The sequence below is a fragment of the Protopterus annectens genome, chromosome 9.part0 (assembly GCF_019279795.1).
Source record: "Protopterus annectens isolate FY-2018-M chromosome 9.part0, PAN1.0, whole genome shotgun sequence".
NCBI classification, from domain to species: domain Eukaryota; kingdom Metazoa; phylum Chordata; order Ceratodontiformes; family Protopteridae; genus Protopterus; species Protopterus annectens.
Window position 1 is genome coordinate 417,953,275 of NC_056743.1, and position 13,687 is coordinate 417,966,961.

Sequence of the window (13,687 nt, forward strand, 5' to 3'; positions counted from 1 at the left end):
CCCACCCTACTTTCATCAAACCTCCATATCCCTATCTCCTTAAAACAGTCGTAAACCACAAGTGCACTCTTACTTCCACAACTCTCACCCCCATAACACTCCTCCTCATTTTACTTCCTCTATATCATGCCACCTCTTATACAAACCTCCATGTACACCTTCCACCTCCATACCCCAGCCCATTCAAATCACTTCCACAACATATCCGCCTCTTACCCCCTTTCACCCTACCTCACTATTCTCCTTAAAACACTTCCAAATTCCTTTTAATTTCTACAAACCTAAATCCACATCCCTCCATCCATACCTAACCAAACTCCTAAAAATCTCATACATCTCACATACCTCTTCTTAGCAGGCGATATCCATCCTAACCCTGGACCAAACACTTCTCCAACCTATAACCACAATTCTAACAACAAACCTACCAATAAAGATCTCAAATTACTCACCATCCGCGCCCAAAGCTTAACTAATAAAATGACCCTATTGCCTGGGTCCAACCATAACTCACCTGACGTAGTAGCCATCTCTGAAACCTGGCTAAAACCACACATAACTGACTCTGAATTCCTCCCCCCGGATTTCAATGCCTCCGATCTGACCGCCTAAATAAAAGAGGTGGTGGAGTAGCACTAATTTACTCTAGTCATCTATCTATCACACCTTTCCCGAATCCTATTCCATCCTTTCATAATGCTGTACTAGTAATTGGCATGCCAAAATTAAACAGCCATAAAATTATCTGCGTCATCTCCCTCTATATTCCCCCTGGCAATAACACCAATACCTTAGAAGACTTCCTCTCCTGAACCTGCACAAATATAAAACAGGAAACTTACATATTAGGAGAAGTAAATATAGACTGGCAAAAAATCATAGACCCTAATCCCACCTTATCAATTAACCTATTCAACTTTACTCAACTTATTCACACAATCACCAGACCCAACAAAACCAACCGCCCCGGCTCAATCTTAGACTGGATACTAGTGTCCCACCCAAATAGAATCACTACATCTGGTGTCACTCCCGACCCGTTAGGAGACCACCTCCCTGCATTCACCCTCAGAGCCACCTCCACTTCCCCAACTTCTCACCAACTCCTACATACCTGTAACCTAACTAACTTTAATCCCTCCACCTTCTCTGCCTCCCTTCCCTTAAGCTCATCAACTGGAACCCTCTGAAAACACTGCCTCTTGACAAAGCCATAGACTTTTTCAACTCTACATTCCTTTCTATCCTAAACTCCCTAGCTCCAACACGAACCAAAAGTGTTAAAGCCAAAACAGCACCCTGGCTTACAAAATCTACCAAGAAAATTATGCAACAGAGAGACAAATCTTGGAAAATCCATCTCCACCACAAACAGCCAGAACTGCTACTAAAATACAAACAGCTCCGAAACCTAGCCAAAAAACAAGTCATTAACGATAAAAAAAAATCCTACTACAACCAACTTCATATAAACCATACAAAAAACCCCAAACAATTTTGGAACTCTAAACACCCTCCTCAAGCCTGGTACCACAAAAAAACCTTGTCCCCGACACCAGCAAATCTGACCTGGAAATTGCTGAACTATTCAATTCCTTCTTCACCTCCTCCATTGCTGAGTTAACCAAAACCTTCCCAAATAACATCCCCCCACCAACCTCCTCCCAAGCTTCCACCCCATCTCCTCCCACTCCCCATATCTTCAAACTTAAACCAGTATCCACCAACCTCATAAAGAAATTTCTCTACAAACTTAAACTTTGCACCAATGCTCCTGACAACATTCCCTCCTTCTTACAAATTGCCTCTGACAGTGTTGCTCTTCCTATCGGCATCCTGATCAATAGATCACTTCTTGAGTCATATGTGCCAAAACTATGACGTTCTGCTTTTATTCTCCCTCTCCACAAAGGTGGCAAAAACTGTAACTTCTCCAACTTCTGCCCCATAGCCATCCTCTCTCCCATCTCCAAACTTCTTGAAAAATGCATTCACATACAGGTCTTGTCATTCCTAACCGAACATCAACTGCTCTCTCCTACCCAACTTCCGCCCCATAGCCATCCTCTCTCCCATCTCCAAACTTCTTGAAAAATGCATTCACATACAGGTCTTGTCATTCCTAACCGAACATCAACTGCTCTCTCCTACCCAACATGGCTTCCGCCCAGGACACAATACCAATACAGCCCTTCTCTCCTTTTTACACTCTATCAATTCGGTCCGAGATTCTGGTAACTTCGATGTCATGTGATCCTATCTCGCCTACATTCTATACTGATGGGCTCGGAGCCGATACCTCGGCTCCGACTCTGCACGCTATGCTATAGAGCGAAGCCTCTTATTGGCTGAGCTATTTCTTATCCCAGGATGCACCACCACTAATCCCCCAGATCTCGTTTGCCGCTTACAAGCTAGGACGTGGTCTCAACTTGGCTGAGCTAAGTACTGTTTTCAAAGTTTCCTGTCAGGAATTTTGTTATTTTTACCCCAAAAGCTGTTTTAACAGCTATTGTTGTTGTACGAGTGTGTTTGATAACCTTTCTTGAGAGAAATTGTGTTTTGGTTTAAGGGAAGGTTTCCCGTTTAAGTTAGAGGGGCCTTCTCCTATTCTTTATCTAGCGTTTTTTTCTGGAGGTCAAGTACCTGCTTAAGTTAGACTGTCTTGGTCCTCCTTTTCAGTAATTTTTGTCCTGAGTGATATTGCATATTGTTCTGACTTTGTGTACTTAACTTGTTTAAAAAAAAAAAAAAAAAAAAAAAAAAAAAACTTGGTTTAAGTTTTCTTTGTGGTAAAATCTTTCACTTGTTTTTTTCTAGTGACCTGTTAAGTCAGCATGTCTAAGGAATATAGACCCTCTGGGTTTAAAAAGTGCGCGAGGTGTGGTTACAAAATGTCGATAATTGACTACCACTCCTAGTGTGTATATTGTTTAGGCGCCAAGCACCTACAGGAGTCCTGTAGCGTGTGTCGCGCCTTTTCTGCTAGAGTCCTCCGAGAGGAAGAATAAATTAATATTGAAAGGGCTGATTAAACCCTCCTTCGAGGAGGCCTTATCTTCCTCTTCCTCTCCTACTAAGAAGAAAAAAGCGTCGGCTCCGACCAGTCTGTCGGAACCGACTGCCAAGAAACCTAGGCAGGCTTCTCCATCGGCTCCACGGACTTCGGAGCCAAGGGTGGAACGGTCTGCCTCGATGCCTCCAGTCTCGACCCCTCTGGTTTCGGAGCCGAGGACTGGGGCATCGAGAGGCGGGTCACCTTCATCGGCTCCACTGATTTTGGAGCCGATGAGGGTTGCCGGCTCAGACTCTTCCCCTTCGGCGCCGAAGCCCTCATCGGCACCGAGGAAATTGTTTTGAGGTCTCCCTCGGAGCCAATAGTAGTCGAATCCATTTGGAGCCGGTCCCCTAGTCCTATGGAGCCGATGGGGAAGTTGGTTCGGACCCGATCGGTGTCTAGAGATCCTCCAAGATGTCTGATTCGGACATCGACAGGGTGCTCTTAAGACTTTTCCAGTCTCCGGTGTTCCAAAGATTAGTTTCGGCTCCAGCCCATTCGGCTTCGGAGCCGATGGTCCACCCTGTTATGGTTCCTCCTCCAACAGCCTTGGCACCGTTGGTGCTGGTGGAGCCGATGGAGGTTTTTGGGTCGGGCCCGACCCTTACTCCAACCCCGGCTCTCGAGTCGGAGTTCAGTACGCGGACCTCCTCTGTCGGCCCCGGGGGGCACGCTTCGGGATTGATGCTTTCGGTCCCAAGCCTTCCTCTCGGTGCTTCGGCGGGGTACTGCTTCACCGTTAGGCCACGGAGGTGGGACCTTCCTAGGATTCTGGTGGTCCCGCCTTCATGGCCATGAGGAGTGCGTTAGCCAAATCTTCTTTGGCTACCTCCACGGTCTCTCCAGCTCCTTCCCTGCATACGGAGACTGGGTCTTTGGCAGTTCCCCTGTCCTTAGACAGCAGAGCCCCGGGGCCTGAGGTTACCCCCACTGGGGGTTCCCCCCCTCCTGGAGGTCCCTCTGAAGCTTCTTCGGAGGAACCCCCCAGGAAAAGATCGTGCAAGAGGAAGCACGTTGACTCCCCCGATGAGTCTCTCACATCAGACACTGATCTTGATGATGCAGAGTGGTCCCCTAAGTTGTCCTCAGATGATGTCTCCTTTGCAGACATCCTGGAAGCCCTTAAACAACGAGGCGGCTGGCAATCCAAACCCCCTTCTGCTGACGAGCCGGTGTTCCTTAAGGCCTTCGGGGCTCAGCCCTCCGCCTCCTGGGTGTCTCCGCCCTTCGAGCTCCTAGATTTGATCTGTCAAAGGGCGTGGGAACACCCAGACTCTGTGGAACCGGTGCCTGCTCATCCAAATAAGTTCCTGTCAGCACCCCCAGAAAAGGAGTTCTTGACGAAAGGTGTGGCTGTAGATGCCTTGGTGGTGGCATCTGCTACCCAGCAAGATGTAGCAGAGGCTTCGACGTCCGTCCATCCTCCTAATAAGGAGTCTAGGAGCATGGATCGGTACGGTAAGCGCACCCTAAGTTCAGCAGCCTTTACTTTAAGGTCCCTGAACTATCAAATGCACTTTACCAGATTTCAGAGGGATCTGATTAAGGAACTTTCAGATACCCTCTTGGGTAACCTGCCTGAGCAGCTGGCCCAGACGGTTGGCTCTCAGCTGGCTACATTGTCGTCCATATCAAACTCGTCCATGAGGCTCATTTCTTATGCGGCCGAAGGGGCGAGTAGAGCGGCGGGTACAGGCATTGCTCTACGGAGGCAAGCCTGGCTCCGCCTGTGTCATTTTGCGGAGGCCTTTTAGTCTTCCTTTGCCGATGCCCCCTTTGATGGGTCCTCTTTGTTTGGACCCAAGGTAAAGGACACATTGACCCGCTGCGAGCAAGAAGGTAAGACTTTGACTGCCGTAGGGGCACGATTTTCCACTCCCTTTCGGCCTTACCCCAAGGCTAAAAGAGGAGGGAAAATGTGGTTCCGTAGATCTCAGAAGTCTTACCCCTTGCAGCAGGACGATCCCCCGTCTAGAGGCAGAGGAGGGGGAAATTCTTATGGAAGACGCCGTCCCAGAGGCGGCAGAGGCCCCCGCAACACTGGAGACCGCGAGTCCTTTCGTGGCTCTTCAGCCTTTCACAGTCCCTGAGGGATTGCCCGACTGTGCAGCTCCGGAGCCAGTCGGGGTCGCCGAGGCACCTAAAAGCCTGGGAAGGTATCACTCGGGACCGATGGGTGCTTCGAATTATCGCCGGAGGTTACGCTATCCCTTTTTCTCACTCCCCACCTCAGTCCAAAAAAATCCCGGACCCGCCACCCAGTCAACAGGAAATTGCAGCCTCAGAAGTTTTAAAGCTGCTGCAAAAAGGAGTCATCCAACCAGTCCCTGCCGACCAGATCGGATTAGGGACTTACTCAAGATTCTTTTTGGTGCCAAAAAAGACCGGGGACTTGAGGCCCATTTTGGATCTCAGCATTCTAAACCGTTCAGTCAAAAAGTCCAAGTTCCGAATGGTCACCCTACAATCCATTCTCCCACTGCTGGAGAAAGGTGTTTGGATGTGCTCCATAGATCTCAAGGATGCTTATTACCATATCATGGTACATCAAGCGTCCAGGAGACATCTGCGCTTCAGCCTAGGAGACAGTCATTTTCAGTTCCGCGTGCTGCCCTTTGGTCTCACCACAGCCCCCAGGGTGTTCACCAAATGTTTGGCGGTCGTGACTGCTCACCTGAGAAGTCTAGGATTCCAGGTGTTTCCGTATCTAGACGACTGGCTCCTAACTGCCGCCTCCAAGCATCTACTATTGCGGAGCCTACAAGCCACTATATCACTGGGCACTTCCCTTGGAATCACCTTCAAATGGCCAAAGTCTGTGTTGCTGCCATCTCAACGCATAAAATTCATCGGAGCAGAGATAGACTCAAACCGAATGCGAGTCTATCTACCTACAGAAAGGATACAATCCATACAGGCTCAAGTTCGTGCCTTACTTTCCAGATCCAAAGCCCCAGCCAGAATGGTCCTGCAGCTATTGGGATCTATGTCCACCACGGTTCTTCTAGTTCCCCTAGCAAGGTTACACATGAGAATTCTCCAGTGGCTCCTTTCAACTCAGTGGTCCTTTCAGGATCTCCCTCTGTCAACCTCATATGGATCACGGAAACCTGCAAACGGGACCTTCGCTGGTGGCTGGTGCCCTCCAATCTGGATCAGGGACGACCCTTTGTTCCGCCTCCTCCTGTGGCCACTTTGACTACGGACGCCTCCCAGATGGGGTGGGGGGGGCATTCCCTGGGCAGGTCAGTCCAAGGCAAATGGCATTCGGAAGAGACCCTACTTCATATCAACATCTTGGAAATGAGGGCGGTGCTTCTGTCCCTACAAGCCCTTCACGTTTACCTCCCTCAGGGCGTAATTGCCGTTCACTCCGACAACATGTCAGTTGTCTGGTACCTGAACAAACAGGGAGGGACCAGATCCTACCCTCTTTGCAGAGAGGCCATGAGAGTTTGGGAATGGGCAGTGTCGACCAAACGTTTTCTAGTGGCGACTCATATCCCTGGCAAGTCCAATGTGATAGCCGACAGACTGAGCAGAACTATCCTCTCTCCACACGAGTGGTCTCTGAACATTACCGTTGCAAATCAGATTTTCAACAAATGGGGAATTCCTTGTTGCGACCTCTTCGCAACCCCGCTGAATGCGAAATGCAAAAAGTTCTTCTCCCTCACCCCGGCTCAGGGGGAGAGCCCTATGGACGCACTAGCCCATCCGTGGCCCCCCGACTTGCTTTATGCCTTTCCCCCAGTTCCCCTCCTTCCCAGAGTGATCCAAAAGGCATCTCACTTGGGGAGCAAAATGATCTTGGTTGCTCCCTGTCTTCGGAAATATGCACTGGAAGGTCCATGGTTCCTGTATCAGATCCCAGACCTATTGGTTCATCAGTCGGGACTACTCCACCAGTCCCTACACACCTTAAAATTGACGGCTTGGCTCCTCTTCCGACTATAGTCAGGAATCATACCTTAGACCCGGAAGTTGTACACATCTTATCTTCGACCCACAAGTCTGCTACTAAGAAATTGTATTCTAGCAAATGGAAGAGATTCGCTAATTGGGCTCAACTCCGAGGCCTGGATCCCATCAGTATTCCCGTATCAGAAGTCCTGAAATTTCTAACTCTCCTTTTCAATCAAGGCTGTTCAGTCTCTACCATCAAGGTTCAATTGGCAGCTATTTCCAATTTTCACGAGTCTATAAACCCACCTTTAATGAGCAACAGATTGTGTAAGACCTTCATGAAAGGTGCTATGCTTTTACGACCTCCAATTCCTCATCCTGCTCCTCCATGGGATCTTGATGTGGTGTTACGTGCCTTAACTTCTCCCCCCTTCGAACCGGCAGCAACATGTGATTTAAAATTTCTATCGTGGAAAACTGCCTTTCTGGTTGCGATTACTTCTGCCAGAAGGGTTTCAGAGCTTCAAGCTTTGTCTGTAAAACCTCCGTACTTGGTTTTTCATAAAGATAGAGTATCTCTCAGGCCAAATCCATCCTTTGTCCCTAAGGTTTGTTCCAGTTTTTGCCTACAACAGTCATTAGAGCTTCCAGTCTTCTTTCCGAAGTACTCAAACAAAGCGGAATACATATTCCACACATTAGATGTCCACAGGCAATTACGTTTTTATTTAGATAGGACCAAACAAACAAAAAAAACAGATCAATTGTTGGTATCCTTTTCCGATAATAAATTGGGCAAAGCCGTCACAAAGGCCACTATTGCCAAATGGATCAGGGACTGTATTACTCAAGCTTATTCCTCTTCTAATAGAGCCTACAACCTCTGTCAAAGCTCATTCTACAAGAGCTATGGCTACTTCACTAGCATTCCATTCTAAGCTTGCCATTAGAGACATTTGTGCTGCGGCTACCTGGTCCTCCCCGCACACTTTCATTTCTCACTACAAATTAGATGTGGCATCTAGAGGACAAGCTTCATTTGGTTCCACAGTGCTCAGGAGTGTTTTCCAGTGAGCCACCCAGGATTTAGGTGCTAGGGACGCTGTCCCATCAGTATAGAATGTAGGCGAGATAGGATCACATAACATCTTTTAGTTATGTACGTACCATAACTTTAGATGTTTGGGATCCATCTCGCCTACATTCCCAATAACCCACCCTCCTTCCCCCTTCCTTGATGATCAGAGGACATCAGAAGGTCCGAATCCTGTTGTCTCATCTTGAAACATCTGGCAATGTTATATAAACAAGTTGTGTATGTGTGCATGAATGCGGACAAACAAGATCTGGGGGATTAGTGGTGGTGCATCCTGGGATAAGAAGTAGCTCAGCCAATAAGAGGCTTCGCTCTATAGCATAGCGTGCCGAGTCTGAGCCGAGGGATCGGCTCCGAGCCCATCGGTATAGAATGTAGGCGAGATGGATCCCAAACATCTAAAGTTATGGTAAGTACATAACTAAAAGTTTCATCTGTTCTGTTAGATCTTTCTAAAGCCTTTGATACCATCTCACACACCCATCTACTTAACCATCTATCTAACCTTAACATCTCACCTAAAACTCTTTCCTGGTTCTCCAGTTATCTTTCTGACGGGTCCCAAGCTGTGAAATGGGGCAAATCCTCTTCCACATTCCTTCCAACACCCACAGGAGTTCCCCAAGGTTCCATTCTTGGTCCTCTGCTATTCAACATCTTTATTAATGATTTCCACAAAGCCATTCCCTTCACCAAAATTGTCCAATATGCAGATGACTCCACTGTCATCTGCTATGCCTCCAATCAAACTGAACTCAAGACTAACTCAATCTGCCTTCTCAACCACTGAAAAACGGATGCACCAAAACCACCTCTCACTAAACGCCAACAAAACTAAAATCCTCCTATTTACCCCCTCAAAATCCACCCACATTGACAAAAACTCATTCCAAATTACCAGCCTCAACAACTCTGTCATTGATCTTGTTCCCTCCACCAAACTCTTGGGAGTCACCATTGACGAAAAACTAAAATTCAGTACCCACATCCAACTCAACATCAAGAAAACCCACATAAAACTCTGCCTACTCCACAGGAATAATCACTTCCTCTCTCCCTGTACTAGACTGACCCTAGCAACAACTTACCTTCTCCCATCCCTTCTTTATGGCGCTCCTCTAATCTATCTTCCACCCTTGCCTCCAGACTAGAAATATGCTACAACAAAATCTCCAGATTTGCCACAAATGCTAAAGCCTCCTCCCTACTAACTATAAACTGGCTAGAACTCCCCAATCAACTAGACTTCCTCCAATTAGTCTCAGCCCGCAAATTACTATATCAACCCACCCGCTGCCCTGCTTTATCTAATATCCTCCAACCTTATAGTCCTCCAAGACCCCTTAGATCCACTCACCAAAACCTCATCTCCATCTACAAACCAATGTGTCCTGCTGGTCAGCTTCTACTCTCCTTCACCCTAGCTAAAAAATGGAATGCTCTGCCCTCCACTCTGAGAGCTTGTGACAACCTAAACACCTTCAAAAGACTACTACACTCCTACCTGCTTCTTCATAGAAAATGTAACTGCACTCCTCACACCATACCTCCCAACCTCCCCCCTTCATTCTCTCCTGGACAAATTCCTTTCCCTTCAAACCTCTCTTATATTCTTACTATAAGTTCTAATCAATCTCCTCCCAGCCGCTCACTCTTATGTCTTTTTCTCTCCTTCATAACTACTTGTTGTCTTCTTAACTACTTACTGTTGGATTCCTTCTCTATCTACCACCCGTCCTGCTGTAAAACTTTTTTACAACTACATACTGTATGCAATGTAAAAGAATCTTTCTTTTATTTCAACTTGATAAGTAACTTAGCAATGTGAAAAATTATATATGTTATGTAATTTGTTATGCGAACCTTCGCAGCTTAATGTAAACATTATTTGTAACTTGTTAGGAGCTTTTCTCCCCGGGCCTCCACTGAAAACAGACTCTCGAGTCCATTGGACCTCACCGGTCACCAAACTAGAATAAATAAAATAAACAATATTGATATAATAGCAGTTATAGCAAAAAGATTTGTATGTTGGATTACATGCATAAAGTTGCATTCAAAAGAATCTAAGTAACATAATTTTACATTGCTATAGTTCAATAGTTCAACAGTAAAATGTTTTTGTTTGTGTAAAATTATGCAAATGCATAGTATTTACTATAGTATACATTCAAACATCTGTACTTCTGCAACATTCTCACAGCTGCTAACTACCCTTTCAACATTAGGCATTGTAAACCATGTACAGGTCCCCTCAACCTCCAAAGAGCATAAGTCAAACAGCCACAAATAACTGCGGAACAAGCTATAACATCAGGGATATTTAAACAGTGCTGTAAACCTAGATAGCAGAACAGTGTTTTCATTAGCATGCATTAAGATATCAGTACATTTTGCCACCAAAGTCTCGGCACAATAGTTGTGGATGAAGTGAAAAAAAAGAAAGGCGTAGCATTAACAATGTGGTTATACAGTACCTGACCCCCCCCCCATTAAAAAAAACTCCAGGCAAACATTGAACACTGCAACATTCTCACAGGCCCTAACCATACTCCCAAACTTTTAACACATTAACTACGGACAATGAAAATATTCCAGTTATTGAATCAGTGAGTAGAACATTGCAGTTATAAACAATAGTTGCGTAACAGGGTTTGCATTAGTATGTATTCAAAACATCTATGCCTTCAGCAACATTCACAGCTGGTAACTACCCTCCCAACATTAGGCATTTTAAACAACGTACAGGCCCCATCAACCTCCTAACCTCTCAGCATAATTCAAACAGCCAGAAAACTGCAGAACAAGGTGTAACTTATGGGATAGTTTAAAACAGTACTGTAAACCTGAATAGCAGAACAGTGTTTGAAAAACTTGTAAAAAACTTAAAACCTACTGCAAATTCAGCTGACAATCTACCAGCAGAATTTCAAAAAATAGAGGCCAGTTCTTATCCTGAATACTTAAGATCCATTACTGAGCAATACGTCCCAACCATCTAGAAAGTCATACATTATACCCTTACACAAAGGTGGAAGTTGACAGAACTTACAAATTATAGGCCCAGAGCAATTCTTTCCCCACTAGCTGAACACCTTGAGGAATGCATTCATTCTCAACCAATAATTTACTTGCTGAATCCCAACATGGCTTCAGGCCTCATGCTGCAACTGCCCTCTTTAGTTATACCAACAGCATCAATTTAGAAATTAAGGTAAAATAGGATCATCTGGCTTTCTTGATTTGTTAAAGACCTTTGTCAGAGTCCCTCGACAAACTACTAACTACTCTCGCCAACCTTAATCGCATCCCCCTAGCCCTCCACTGGCTCCAAAGCTACCCAACAGGTCATTGCAGCCATAAAATGTCTCCAGGATCTACCCCCTCTACTCTCACTCACATTAGGAGTCTCACAAGGCTCCATCCTTGGTCCACTTCAGTTTAGTGGATTTATTGTCAACCTCAATACCACCACATCCCTAACGCTCACAATCCAATATGCTGACACTGATACACTTGTGTCACATCTACCATGCAACAGATCATGTCCCAACCCAGGCTGAAATAAGCTAATCTTCACCTTAGACAGCACCTCACAAGACTGACCACCTATCCCTGCTCTAGCCAACTACAATATCATCTGTCCCATTATTTATCTCCCCTTTTTTTCGTCACTCCATCCCATTCTTTCTACCTTTTGCATATACAGGCCCAGAGCAATTCCTTCCCCACTAGCTTTAGCATACAGCATAGATACTAACAAAAAAATAACAAGCCAACTCTACCTCTTGCCCCCAGTAGCTAACTTACTCGTAACCAACAGACATTCAAAATTAAATGTATATTACATTTCACATTCCTTTATATTGTCCCTCATACAAGCAGATAAACCAAACTTATTTTACATATTTCTAGCACTTGTTTACTAAGATAAGCATTTCTCCCTGGGCCTCCACTGAAAATGGCTTCTATTCCAGTCAGACTATCCAGTAAACAAATGTAAAATAAGTAAAGTAAAACCGGTACAACGACAGCCCCTCACCCACAAATCCTCGTAGCAGAGCACGTCACCACAGAAAAGTAAAATAAAACTGGTACAACCACAGTGCATCACCCCCCATCCTCTTAGCACAAGAACTCTACATAAAAGCAAATTAAAACTGGTAAAGCCAGTCGTCACCTCCCCAATCCTCATAGCACAAGAACACCACACAAGTGAAAAAAACTGGTAAAACCATAGCCCCTCACCCCCCCATCCTCTTACCACCAGAGCACTGCACAAACATAAAATAAAACTGCTATAACCACAACCTCACCCCCCCACCCTCTTAGCACAAAAACTCTACACAAAACCAAAATAAAACTGGTACAACCACAGCCCCAAAATAAAACTGGTACAACCACAGCCCTCACCCCCCAAACCTCTTAGCACACGAAATGTGCACAAAAAACAAAATACGATCACCCCCCCCCACAAAAAATAAAGTTTAAACTAAACCCAAAACGTACCGTCTATGCTTTCTACAGAAGGTTGCTTCCAATACTCTGCTCCCTCTTCACAACTGAAGGCTCACCTGCTTTGCTTGCCTTCCTCAGACCACTGCAGTCCTTTTGATATTGCCCTTAAAAGACAGTTTTTCAAGCCTTTTGAGAAATTGCCCTTAGAAGGACAGTTGAAAGGGGTATTCAACGACCATGACTGCTCCAAAGGCTTGAATCCACTGCTGATCTGTTCTCCGACGTAGTCTGTCCTCACGCTGGTCCAAACCCTGCTCGATCTCCACACTCTGCTGCTAAGGGACACTCCTCTGTAAAAACGAGAAAGTGATCCTTATTAGCCACACATGCCTTTTTAAAGGCAGTTTGTACAGGAAGTGCTTTGCAAGGACCAATCAGGTACTTGCTTCATCACTTTTTACTTTAAAAAAAAAAAAAACAAGAACTTAGTTCGCAGGCTGCTGCAGCCAATCAGATCCCTTGTTTCAGTGAGCGGACCTGATTGAGTGCATCTTGCCAACAAATGGAAAAAAAAAAAAAAAGGAAACCCGGTTCCAATTTTCATGGTGACGTCTGGGAACTATACAGATGTCCACAAGAAGCCGAGGAACAGTAATGGTCGGAGCAACCTGCGGCTGCTGGATGGGGGCCCTCATTCGTGGGGAGGTAATCAGGGGCTCCACGCAGCTGCGGATTTCACTGGTCTCTAACGCCGGCTATGCTCATGGTAGGTGAACACTGGTTTTCTATGGAGATATTTAAAGAACAAATCCCCCATTCATTCCAAACGTTGTTTGAGTTTGCATTGAATCGGACTATCAGCCTCCCTGTTCTCTCTCTCTGGGTTTTTATGTCATGGATAGAAAGGATTCACCGTACTCTTGACATACACAGGCAACTCTAGTATTATTTTGGCAGAACAAAGCCTTTTATCAAAGCTGAACAGCTGTTCATCTCTTGTGGTGGTACAAAGAAAAGGCAACATCTTAAAAAAAAAAAAAAAAAAAATTATTCCAAGTTGTTTGTTCTGTACTGTTTTTTTTTATTCCCACCATGCAAATCTTTTCCAGGCAGAATCAAGACACACACTACTATAGCCTTGACTTCTCTGATGGCAAATTGGAAAGGGG